The sequence below is a fragment of the Schistocerca cancellata genome, chromosome 7 (assembly GCF_023864275.1).
Source record: "Schistocerca cancellata isolate TAMUIC-IGC-003103 chromosome 7, iqSchCanc2.1, whole genome shotgun sequence".
In the NCBI taxonomy this organism is placed as follows: Eukaryota; Metazoa; Arthropoda; class Insecta; order Orthoptera; family Acrididae; genus Schistocerca; species Schistocerca cancellata.
This window is the reverse complement of record NC_064632.1, coordinates 229263562-229275737: the sequence shown is the minus strand read 5'-3', so window position 1 is coordinate 229275737 and position 12176 is coordinate 229263562.

Below are 12176 nucleotides of genomic sequence, written 5' to 3'. Positions count from 1 at the left end.
CGTAGTAGTAGACGAAAAGTCATTGTTAAAGGAAGTGGACTAACAACATTTACTAAATGTGCGTCCCACAGTAAGGCCATAAGCTCAGATTGGTTCGCCTTGCAACAAAAGTAGGCACACTGATGTCATGGAACCTCAGATGTTTCAGCGTAAGTCAGAAAATTCATTTCCAGAGCTTTCATCACTTGATTTTGATCACTCCCATTTTATTAGACATATTCACACTCATCTTGATAGATTACAGTGGATGAATGGTAAGGGGCTACACTCAATGCAGCCCACTCTACAAGTGCCATCAATTCCTGAATGGAAGAGATTTATGCAGTACCCGGTTTAATGACGAGATAATTGCAATAATTTTCTGCCCATCTATTAATTCATGATTGATTGCAAGATGGTTATACAGGTTTACAATACGCTGCCCACGATAAACAACAGCATGGCATTTCACAATCCAATTTTTCCCCAGCAACACTATATAAGCTACTGACAACGTGATGCTTCCAAATTAAGTATTTCTCAGCCACTATGTAAAGGAATGCATTTTACACAATACAATGGTACTCACTTAATGAACATAAAGATGAGACCAATGAAGTTGTTTTTTGTGCCCATAGAAGAGAACGGGTGAGAAAATGTCAGGAGGGTAAACTGAATGAAGAGCAGAGCAAATCGCCTTACCCGGAAGACAGATACAACAGTTGTACAGGATGGCTAATAATCATTTTCCCCTCTAGCAGAGTAGAACAGTGTGCAGATATTTATGTAGCACTCATACACATCCTTTACCTGTGGTACTATTTGTAGCTGGCAGTAATTCTATTCGTTTAATATTAACTGGTTTGTGAAAAATCCCCCCTTCTTCCACCCGCTGCAACGCTAAAAATATTTGGTCTAGGAAAAAATGAATACGATCATTCTGTTAGGAAATTTAATGCGGATTAATTGTGTAAGCCGCAGTTTTCGAGATATTTAAGAAAAATACGCAAAACACCGTCTATGCACAGACAATAAATTCGCATGTTAAATGAAACAAAAAGCTTTCAGCATTTATAGAACGCTAAGAAAGCAGCAACGTACATCATTATCGGAACCCGTGTCCGACGATTTTGTAAAACTACTCTCGTAGATTGTTTATGGACTCGGATCACAGAGAGGATCGTCTTTTTCTGCAGTGAAATGCAGATGGTACGGTTAAACATGTAAATCAGTCAAGTCTGATTTGACGTGTGAGACCACAGCGATCAGTAGTTGCAGATTACAGTGGTCATCAACATGAAAGGACTTTAGTGTGGGTAAGAGAAGACAGAGAGAAGTGTTGACTGGTAACTTACGGTTCCGTACGGCGTCCCACCCAACGCTGGCTTCGTGCGTTCTTCTGTACGAAGACTGTTCTCGGCAAGCACTTCAGATATTCAGTTACTGAGCTTGTCTCGCACAAGAAGCAGCACTACAGCACAAAGAATAGGTCAACGAAAGTCTCGTAAGCACAGACAATATGTTAACGCAACACGATTTGCAATCGCAATGTTGCTATGCAACTGCTCTCGTGATGACGTGCAACATTTTATTGTTGATAGATTCGCCTGGGATGTAATCTAAACAGCGACGACAGCCTCTAACACTACCATAATGCCTTACTAACTATACGCATTACGTTAATTGTCTGTTACGATAGTAACTGTCCAGAATAATGGAATACATATGTGCAAGTATGTGAGTATTATGACGAATAAAGGGATTAGCGACCACAAAGCGGTTGCTGCTATACTGAATACCGTAACTCCTACAACCATCAAAAAGAAACGCAAGGCATACCTATTTTAAAGAAAACTGATAGAAATGCTCTTAACGCCTTTTTAAGAGATAGTTTTCACTCCTTCCGACCTGATTATGTATGTGTAGGAAAAGTTATGGAATGTTTTCAAAGAGATAGTATCGACAGAAATTGAGAGATATATAACACGTAAGTTATGGTACTCATCCCCCATGGTACACAGAACGGGTCAGCTCGTTGTGGCAGAAGCAACGAAAAAAGCAAGCGAAATTTAAAAGAACGCAAAATCCCCAAAATTGGGAAAGTTGTACAAAAGTTCGGAATATAGCGCGTACTTCAATGCGAGATGCTTTTAATAATTTCCACACCTAAATTCTGTCTCAAAATCTGACACAAAATCCAAAAAGATTCTGGTCATACACAAAGCATACCATTGGCAAGACACAATCAATTCCTTCACTGCACGATAACAACGGTGAAGTCACTGATGACAGTTAAGCAGAGTTATTAAACACTGTTTTCCGAAACTCCTTCACCAAAGACGACGAAGTAAATATTCTTGAATTCCAGTCAAGAACAACTGCCAAGATGAGAAACATAGAAGTAGATATCCTCGGTGTAACAAAGCAGCTTAAATCATTTAATAAAGGCAAGGCCTCCGGTCCAGATTGTATACCTGTCGGGTTCCTGTCAGAGTATGCTGATAAAATAGCTCCATATTTAACAATTATATACAACCACTCGCTCACAGAGAGATCCGTACCTAAAGACTGGAAAATTGCTCAAGTCACACCAATACCCAAAAGGGGATGTAGGAGTAGTCCGCTGAATTCCAAGCCTATATCACTAACGTCGATTTGCAGTAGGGTTTTGGAACATATACTGTATCGAACATAATGAAGTACCTGGATCAAAATGTTTTTTTGAAACATAGTCAGCACGGATTCAGAAATTATCGTTGTTTTGAAACACAAGTAGCTCTTTATACTCATGAAGTAATGAGTGCTATCGACAGGGGATGTCAAACTGGTTACATAATTTTAGATTTTCAGGAGGCTTTCGACGCCGTTTCTCAGAAGCGTCCTCTAAACAAACTGCGTGCCTACGGAGTATCGCCTCAGTTGTGCGACTGGATTGGTGATTTCCTGTCAGAAAGGTCACAGTTCGTAGTATTAGACGAAAAGTCATCGAGTAAAAGAGAAGTAATATCCGGCGTTCCCCAAGGAAATGTCATAGGCCCTCTATTGTTCCTGATCTATATTAACGACATAGGATACAATCTGAGTAGCTGTCTTAGATTGTCTGCAGATGATGCTGTCATTTACGGTCTTGTAAAGTCATCAGATGTTCAGAAAGACTTGCAAAATGATTTAGATAAGACATCTGTATGGAGGGAAAAGTGGCAATTGACCCTGAATAAAGAAAAGTGTGAAGTTATTCACATGAGTACTAAAAGAAGTCAGCTAGATTTCGATTACGCGGTAAGCCACACAAATCTGAAGGCTGGAAATTCAGCTAAATACTTAGGGATAACAAATTCAAATAACCTAAATTGGAACGCTCACATAGATAATATTGTGGACAGAGCAAACTAAAGCCTGCGATTCATTGGCAGAACACTTAGAAGGTGCAACAGGTCTACTATAGAGACTGCTTACACCACGCTTGTCCACCCTATTATGGAGTATTGCTGTGCGGTGTGGGATCCGCATCAGGTGGGACTGACGGATGACATCGAAAAAGTTACAAAAAAGGGCAGCTCGTTTCGTATTATCGCGAAATAGGGGAGATAGTGTCACAGGCATGATACGTGAATTGGAGTGGCTATCATTAAAACAAAGGCGTTTTTCGTTGCGACGGAATCTTCTCATGAAATTTCAATCACCAGTTTTATCCTCCGATTGCGAAAACGTTCTGTTGCCACCCACCTACATAGGGAGAAAGGATCATCACGAAAAGGAAGATAAATCAGGGCTCGCACAGAAAAATTTAAGTGCTCATTTTTCCGGAGTACCGTTAGACAGTGGAACGGTAGAGAGACAGCTTGAAGGTGGTTCATTGAACCCTCTGCCAGACACTTTATTGTGAATAGCAGAGTAATCACGTAGATGTAGATGAAGTACCATTAACAAAGGAATTTGTAACTTCCAGCAATGCAGAAGCTAATATCGAATTTAAACGTTCAGCCTCAGATTTTTTTCTGTTAAATAATATAAAGGAATTATCAGGTCAAGTGAATGATCTGATTCCACCTGTCTGCTTTGACACATGACGTCCTGTTTGATATCTTTAGTTTACGTTGCGAGGCTGCAAGGAGCCCGTTATTACATAATATCTCCAGTTGTCTTAGTTAGCAGGGTAATATGTGATGTCTGTATAATATGCTCTTTATTCCAAATATGTCATGATGTATGTGGATGCTCTTTGGATCAGAGCCTAGCTTAACTTGTCGAGTGAGAAGCAAATAGTGATTATAATTTTGTTTATTTTTTTCTCATAAATATTTGCCTCTGTGTTTGGCACTATTTCCAAGGGTAAGGTTAGGCAGGAGCTTAAGGTAACAAATTAAACTGTTTTGAATGAAACGATCAGTAATTGGAAATATTATGTTTCTTCTTTCAATTATTTGGCTGTTGTTGTATTGTTAGCGAGGAACTTAAGTCAATAGTTTAATGGTCGTTAGTGAAACGAATATTAATGTTAGTGATAACTTTTACAAATATTTGTGTATTTTTTGCTAATGTGACATAGTTGAGGACTAGCGTATCTGAAATCGATTGTTAGTTTAGGATTGGTGTTGTTTTTTACTAGTGGCTCACTCTCATGATGGTTCAAATGGTTCAAATGCCTCTGAGCACTACGGGACTTAACATCTATGGTCATCAGTTCCCTAGAACTTATAACTACTTAAACCTAACTAAGCTAGGGACATCACACACGTCCACGCCCGAGGCAGGATTCGAACCTGCGACCGTAGCAGTCGCGCTGCTCCGGACTGAGCGCCAAGAACCGCTAGACCACCGCGGCCGGAGCTATCATGATGTACCTTCGTCTAGTTGATGTGGTTTGTAGTAATGATGTAGTTGAATTGGAGTTGTCTTTGGTACTCATTGGTTACTTTTTTTTTTATTTATGACCATTTAATATTCCAGTTTTTTGTGTTTTTCTAACCATAATGGCCTATCATGCGGTCATCATGTTGAAGAATGTATTCGGTTTGGTACTAAATGTTATCTGTTGTTGTCTTAGTAATGTAGGTAAACGATCGTTTTTACTTGAAATATGACGCCATGGGTCAGAGCTGACGGGTGGAATCGGACCATGCTCACTTCCGAATTTCGTGTCTTTGAAAAGTCTCGAAATGAAGATGATGTAAGTTGTCACAATTGTGAGCAGCTGCTAGTTATAACTGTGAGCGGCTACAAGCAGATGCCTATAAAATTGCGTAATAAGTTTTTTTTCTTTTTTTCGCTTTGACGTATCTTACTGGTAAGTTCGATCATTTTGTAATAACCGTGAAGCGATTGTGTCATGCTCAAGTGGTATGGAAATGTGGCATTTCATAAATAAAGTTATGTATTCCTAGAAACCCTAAATTGCTTGTCAACATCGGAAAGAGGCGTTACGTGTTGTGCAGCATTGTAATTTTTTCACCATTGCACTATGAGCCGAAAGTATTTTCTTGCGATTTCCTTATCGATGTGTGATCTGACTGCTTGTAGCTCTTTCACAGAAGGGATAAGAACGTTGCAGTCAACAAGACTGGAACTGCAAACCGTAACAGACATTTTCTCACAGGTTAGCACGTTTCCACAGAGATAGGGAGGAGGCATACGTACAGGTTTCCTCTTACGAGACCAGTAGTTGCTAGAACTCGTAAACCGCTATTTAAAGGACGAGATTAGATGCGATTTTCACGTGCAGCGACTTCCCTGGACTGAAAACCGTAAATTTACAATCTTTTGTTACAGCTCAAGCGTTAATACTAACTCAGATTATTCAATGGAAATGACAGGAAAAATCAAGTGAAATTTGAGGCTTAATTCCGTGCACACCAGGAAGTAACTCGTCGATCACAGAGTTGCCAAATATACCTTGCCTTGTTGCCAAATCACAGTTACATTACCAGCAGGAAGAACACGAACCGATGTGATCCTACGGTGGGCTGGGAAGTGACCATAGCTGACGTCTCAAAGACGCGGCTGCTACGGCCTGCAATACATAATCCGTCTGATTCACATTTATGTAACTGGGTTTAGGGACTGGAGCGTAGTTACTAATAACACTCAGAACTGACTGCAAACTAAGCTTCATAAATCAGTATCTCTCATAGTTGTTTTTATATATCTTTCGTAAGTGTACTCAAAACTAAGAGACTCATTCACAGACGTTTTCATGCCTCGCCGCTAGAGAGAGAGAGTGAGGGATAGAGGTAAAAATGAAAAAGAATGAGAGAGAGAGTAAAAAATTCTTGCTAGGAAACTGAATCATGGTATGTAAAGAAATGTTTCATTAAAATGACACGTTCCACATCATTACGAACAAGTTTTAATCTAATCTAATCTAATCATATCACATTGATGACTAGTCATGAAGAGGCACGAATTACAGAAATTTTCGCCAATATCAGTAACCAAATCTAAACATGAAAATAAAAGACGACAGTTTTGTAATAAACCAGGGCTCTTGTAAAGACCCTTTCGTCCCTGTTAACTAACCACGAAAGATGTGTGATGTACCTCCATTCAGAAGGAACAAAGCGTTCATGCATTTAAAGATGAAGCGCATGATGTGAAGTTCTGTGACGGAGATACGAACCCAACACGCAATCGGATTGTTAACTAAGTAAAATCTAATGTTACGTATCTGTTTTTCTTACCAGCTGCTAGATGTTTGAATCTAAAATAAGGATACAAATGTTTGTGCCTGAGCGTCAATCGAACCGCACACCTACCGTCCTTCTTTATCATCCGCGAACATAGCTTAAGAAACTCTTGCTTACTCACCAACAGTAAAATGTGTGCGTCTTTGACCAGTAATAACGACACCTATTGCGATTGTTGGCAACACATGAACAGACATGGAAAATGCACGATAATTTTCACTAGCAGACTGGTATGCACGTGATAGGGCTTGAAATGAAATTATGGATATTTTTGTACTGGATCAGGATTCGGACCCACGTACTTACTTTTGGAGGAGACCTAGAGAAGATTGCAGTCTTGGGAAAAGGAACGTAATGATTGAACTATACTATTCCGAGAGGGATACGAATTCGAATCACAGTCCAGCACCAAATTTTTCAACGCCTCTAGTTCAGTCAAGTACAAGAAAAATAAGAGCCCTGTTCCTTTAAATGGCTATCGTTTCAACAAAAAAAAAAAAATTTTCTAATGTAAGTAAGTTTACTGGAGACAGTATTTCTGTTTACCATGACTTCCGCCTATGTCATTTCCCAACGTAAACCGGCTCTGTCCAATTGGTAATGAAGGAACGTGATGTTTACTGCGGATTCTGGATTATAACGTCTTTCTCTTGAGGTTACCAGAGGTAAAGTAAATCTGTTTGTGCCTCTTAAAAGTAAATGCCTGAACACACGCATCATAGCCTCGATGTGAAGCCATTTTGAAATATTCACTAATTCAGAAAATTTCTTAGTTCGAGAAAACCCACTGTGAAGTGTGGAGTTATCCGATAATTCGATTATTACCGTCATTGTTACTATCGTTTTCATCATACCGTTTCTGGAACACATGTGCTTGAAGATCATTTAATGCCTTTTGGTCATTATAGAAGTAGTTGCCCAAGAAGAGGTTCTTTCCCTGTTTACGGAGTCCTTTTCATGTTAATATCAAACATCAGCAATTACTCGCATATTACATTAAAACTAAAGTAATTGATGAAGACGTTACTTGAAAACAAAAACGCGCTGCCTTTCTTAATTTACTTGCACCTAGAAATGGCTGTCGAATACTGCCAAACCAAAAGCCAAGGGATCTTACTGCCTTCCGTTATAAGTCGCTGTCAGTTCTTCCACATGATTTGGTCGACGTGACCTGTTTCAAGTTGTGTATGGCAGAGAATGTTTTAAAAAATCAATTATTTTCCTTTGCAATAAATAGAAAGATTTTCATTGTAAGCTATCCAAGTTCAAAATTTTCGCATTATTAGTTCAAATTTAATATTCACTTCTATTATGTAGGAAAGTATTTCACAGTTGCAAAACCCGCATCCAACTCACTGACCTTATACTTAGTCGCTGACGATAAATTCTAGCTCAGAGTGACACCAGTTTAAGTAACCTAATGTAGCGAAGACTGTTTGCCAGTGCTCTTTTTCACCGGAAAATATGCTATTCACTCATTGGGCTTAAATAGTACACTGTAACAGTAATTTCTGTGTGTATGCAATGCATGCGGATTGTGTAATTGAGTGGTGCTCTCTCTTCCACTTCTGTATACAATATGCCTGGCCTAAACGGGCCCTTTATGATTACAGGCCCTGCGCAGTGCAGCATCATACTGACAACGGTAATGTGCTTATACTGACAGCCTCACTGTTCGTTTTACCTGATTTTGTAATCATTTAAATGAAACATGACTTTTCAGTGGGAGACATTGCGTCCCCCATTTCGTCGAGTGAAATATGTCAGTAAGCTTTTTGCCTTCCAACCAGCGAAATGCGGCAGACTACGGCCAGTAAATGATTCACATACCACGATTTAGTGCCGTGAAGACGATTTCTTTAAACATTGTCGTAGCTGAAGGAATTTAGTTACTTCTTAAATCGTCTTATGGAGCAACGTTCACAGATTTCTCAAATAGGAAAAGCTCTTTATCCAGGTATGAAGTTTGTGAGACAAACATCCCACAGTTTGTGTCAGGTTGATCTTTTCGTCTGATAACACCGCATAAGTATTTTGTCTAAGAGGTATCACAAGTGGTGTTCGTGTAGCTGTGAGAATCATTGGTTGAAAACGAGTTTAACACCAATGGATACACTACTACCAAATATTCAAAATTATTATCAACTTAAATAGCTCTGAGCACTATGGGACTTAACTTCTGAGGTCATCAGTCCCCTAGAACTTAGAACTACTTACACCTAACTAACCTAAGGACATCATACACATCCATGCCCGAGGCAGGATTCGAATCTGCGACCGTAGCGGTCGCGCCGTTGCAGACTGTAGCGTCTAGAACCGCTCCGCCACCTCGGCCGGCTATTATGAACCTAAGTCTGAGTTCATCCACACCTGAGGCGTATTTATAATACTGTAGCTAGACTGTGTATCCTTGTCTTGTTTGAGTGGGCATTGGAAGACGTTTACACACACGTATAGAATACTATTAATACTTCGAACGCTGTAGCTAACGTTGCTCTCAAAACTAATTTTAGTAGATGGGAGGATACAATGCAACTATCAGACTCATGTGTGTGGACAGAAAGTAAAGTGCAGATGCGGGCACTGTGCAGATCTGCGCTTTTTCATCTTCAGATCTATACCAATAATGTATACAAATCAGCGTATGCATTGGTTTCATAATGTTTCCCTCTTGTTTAGTCTTCTAATGATGAAGTGGATCCACACCCATGAGTCTGATTTTATTTATTTTGTTCATCCTTCCATCTACTGTCTTTGTGTGTTATTGCTCGATGTTCAAAAATCAATAAATGTTTCCTGCTCCCACAGGTATTAGAACGAGGTCGAATTATAATCAAACTTCACTGAGACGCCAATTTGTCCGTAGTCATGGAATTAAGTCGGTAGAAATAGTTGGGTGTTATTACCTGAATCGCCCGCATCCCATTGCCGTCCTATCTTTCGTTTGTGTGTTGCGCATGGTGTAAGAAATATTTGTGTTTTCAGAATGAGATTTTTACACTGCAGCGGAGTGTGCGCTGATATGAAATTCCTGGCAGATTAAAACTGTGTGCCCAACCAAGACTCGAACTCGGGACCTTTGCATCTCGCGGGCAAGTGCTCTACCATCTGAGCTACCGAAGCACGACTCAAGCCCGGTCCTCACAGCCTTACTTCTGCCAGTATCTCGTCTCCTAAGTTCCAAACTTTACAGAAGCTCTCCTGCGAACCTTGCAGGACTAGCACTCCTGAAAGAAAGGATATTGCGGAGCCATGGCTTAGCCACAGCCTGGGGGATGTTTCCGATCCCCCAGGCTGTGGCTAAGCCACTAACAAAGGTTAGTGATAACACAAACACACTAATAAGAGTCCAATCCAGAGACGAAGACGTAATCTTCAGCGGTCGAAGTACACGAGGTCGGCATCCAGAAAGAACTGAAATTTGGGGCTGGTTCTAGCCCTAAATATCTGTCTCCAGCCAGTCAGGTTTTGGCGTAGTGATACTTCCTGCAGGCAGTGTTTCGAGCTCCCCCTGCAGGAAGTAGTGCTCGGAATGTCTTTTTCCATTATCTTGCATGTAAACAGCCGGTGTTTATCATGGTGCTTTTGGTACGCCTTGGAAATAGACAACCTCGTCCTCTGTGGTGTAATACGGGTTGCCGGCCCTCAGCGGCTACCTTTGCTCCCGCATAACATGATCTACTGTAAATTTATTACCTCTTGTGTTCTGAAAAGTGTATTTGTACAGATCTTTGTGGTTATAGAAGGTATTATTCATTGCTAGTTCGATGCTTGACCATGATTCGATTATAATCTCACCATTATCACTTAGAAAGTTTTCATTATATCGTTTAACTACAGAGATGACACTATTTCCAACGCGAACGTTAAAGTCCCATTATGACTGCAATTTCGTTTGTGTCAGATAGATAACTTCTTTTAACTGTTCATAAAAGACATCACTTTCTGTTCTGGGTTTACAATCCTCTGTGCTGTACAGGGAAATAATGTTCAATTTTTTTGAGCGAGTTTCAGTTTTAGTAAAACTATTCTTTCAGAAACGTACTGTCACTCCTCAATAACAACTTTGTGTTACTTGCGGATACGTTTTCATACGCCTGTTTTAGCTAATGTCTGCTTCTCAGCTCCACTATAAATTATTAGGTTTTTGGCTTCCTTTTTTGTCTCTTGTATACTACACATTGAGATTTCATGATGTTTCAATTCTCCTATAAGCTGTTCATCTATGTTATTAACAGATTTTATGTTATATATCAGATCAGTCAATCATCCGGACTGTTGCCCCTGCAACTACTGAAAAGGCTGCTGCCCCTCTTCAGGAACCACACGTTTGTCTGGCCTCTCAACAGATACCCCTCCGTTGTGGTTGCACCTACGGTACGGCTATCTGTATCGCTGAGGCACGCAAGCCTCCCCACCAACGGCAAGGTCCATGGTTCATGGGGGTAGACCTTGTAACACTAACCAAAACGGCCTTGCTGTGCTGGTACTTCGAACGGCTGAAAGGAAGGGGAAATCACGGCCGTAATTATTCCCGAGGACATGCAGCTTTAATGTATGGTTAAATGATGATGGCGTCCTCTTGGGTAAAACATTCCGGAGGTAAAATAGTCCCTCATTCGGATCTCCGGGCGGGGACTATTCGAGAGGACGTCGTTATCAGGAGAAAGAAAACTGGCGTTCTACGGATCGGAGCGTGGAATGTCAGATCCCTTAATCGGGCAGGTAGGTTAGAAAATTTAAAAAGGGAAATGGATAGGTTAAAGTTAGATACAGTGGGACTTAGTGAAGTTCGGTGGCAGGAGGAACAAGACTTCTGGTCAGGTGACCTCCGGGTTAAAAACACAAAATCAAATAAGGGTAATGCAGGAGTAGGTTTAATAATGAATAGGAAAATAGGAATGCGGGTAAGCTACTACAAACAGCATAGTGGACGCATTAATGAAGCCAAGATAGATACGAAGCCCACGCCTACCACAGTAGTACAAGTATATATGCCAACTAGCTCTGCAGATGATGAAGAAATTGAAGAAATGTATGATGAAATAAAAGAAATTATTCAGATAGAGAAGGGAGATGAAAATTTAATAGTTATGGGTGACTGGAATTCGTCAGTAGGAAAAGGGAGAGAAGGAAACGTAGTAGGTGAATATGGATTGGGGGTAAGAAACGAAAGAGGAAGCCACCTGCTAGAATTTTGCACAGAGCACAACCTAATTATAGCTAACACTTGGTCAAGAATCATAAAAGAAGATTGTATACATGGAAGAAGCCTGGAGATACTGACAGGTTTCAGATAGATTATATAATGGTAAGACAGAGATTTAGGAACCAGGTACTAAATTGTAAGACATTTCCAGGGGAAGATGTGGACTCTGACCACAATCTATTGGTTATGAACTGTAGATTAAAACTGAAGAGACTGCAAAAATGCGGGAATTTAAGGAGATGAGACCTGGATAAACTGAAAGAACCAGAGGTTGTGCAGAGTTTCAGGGAGAGCATGAGAAAACA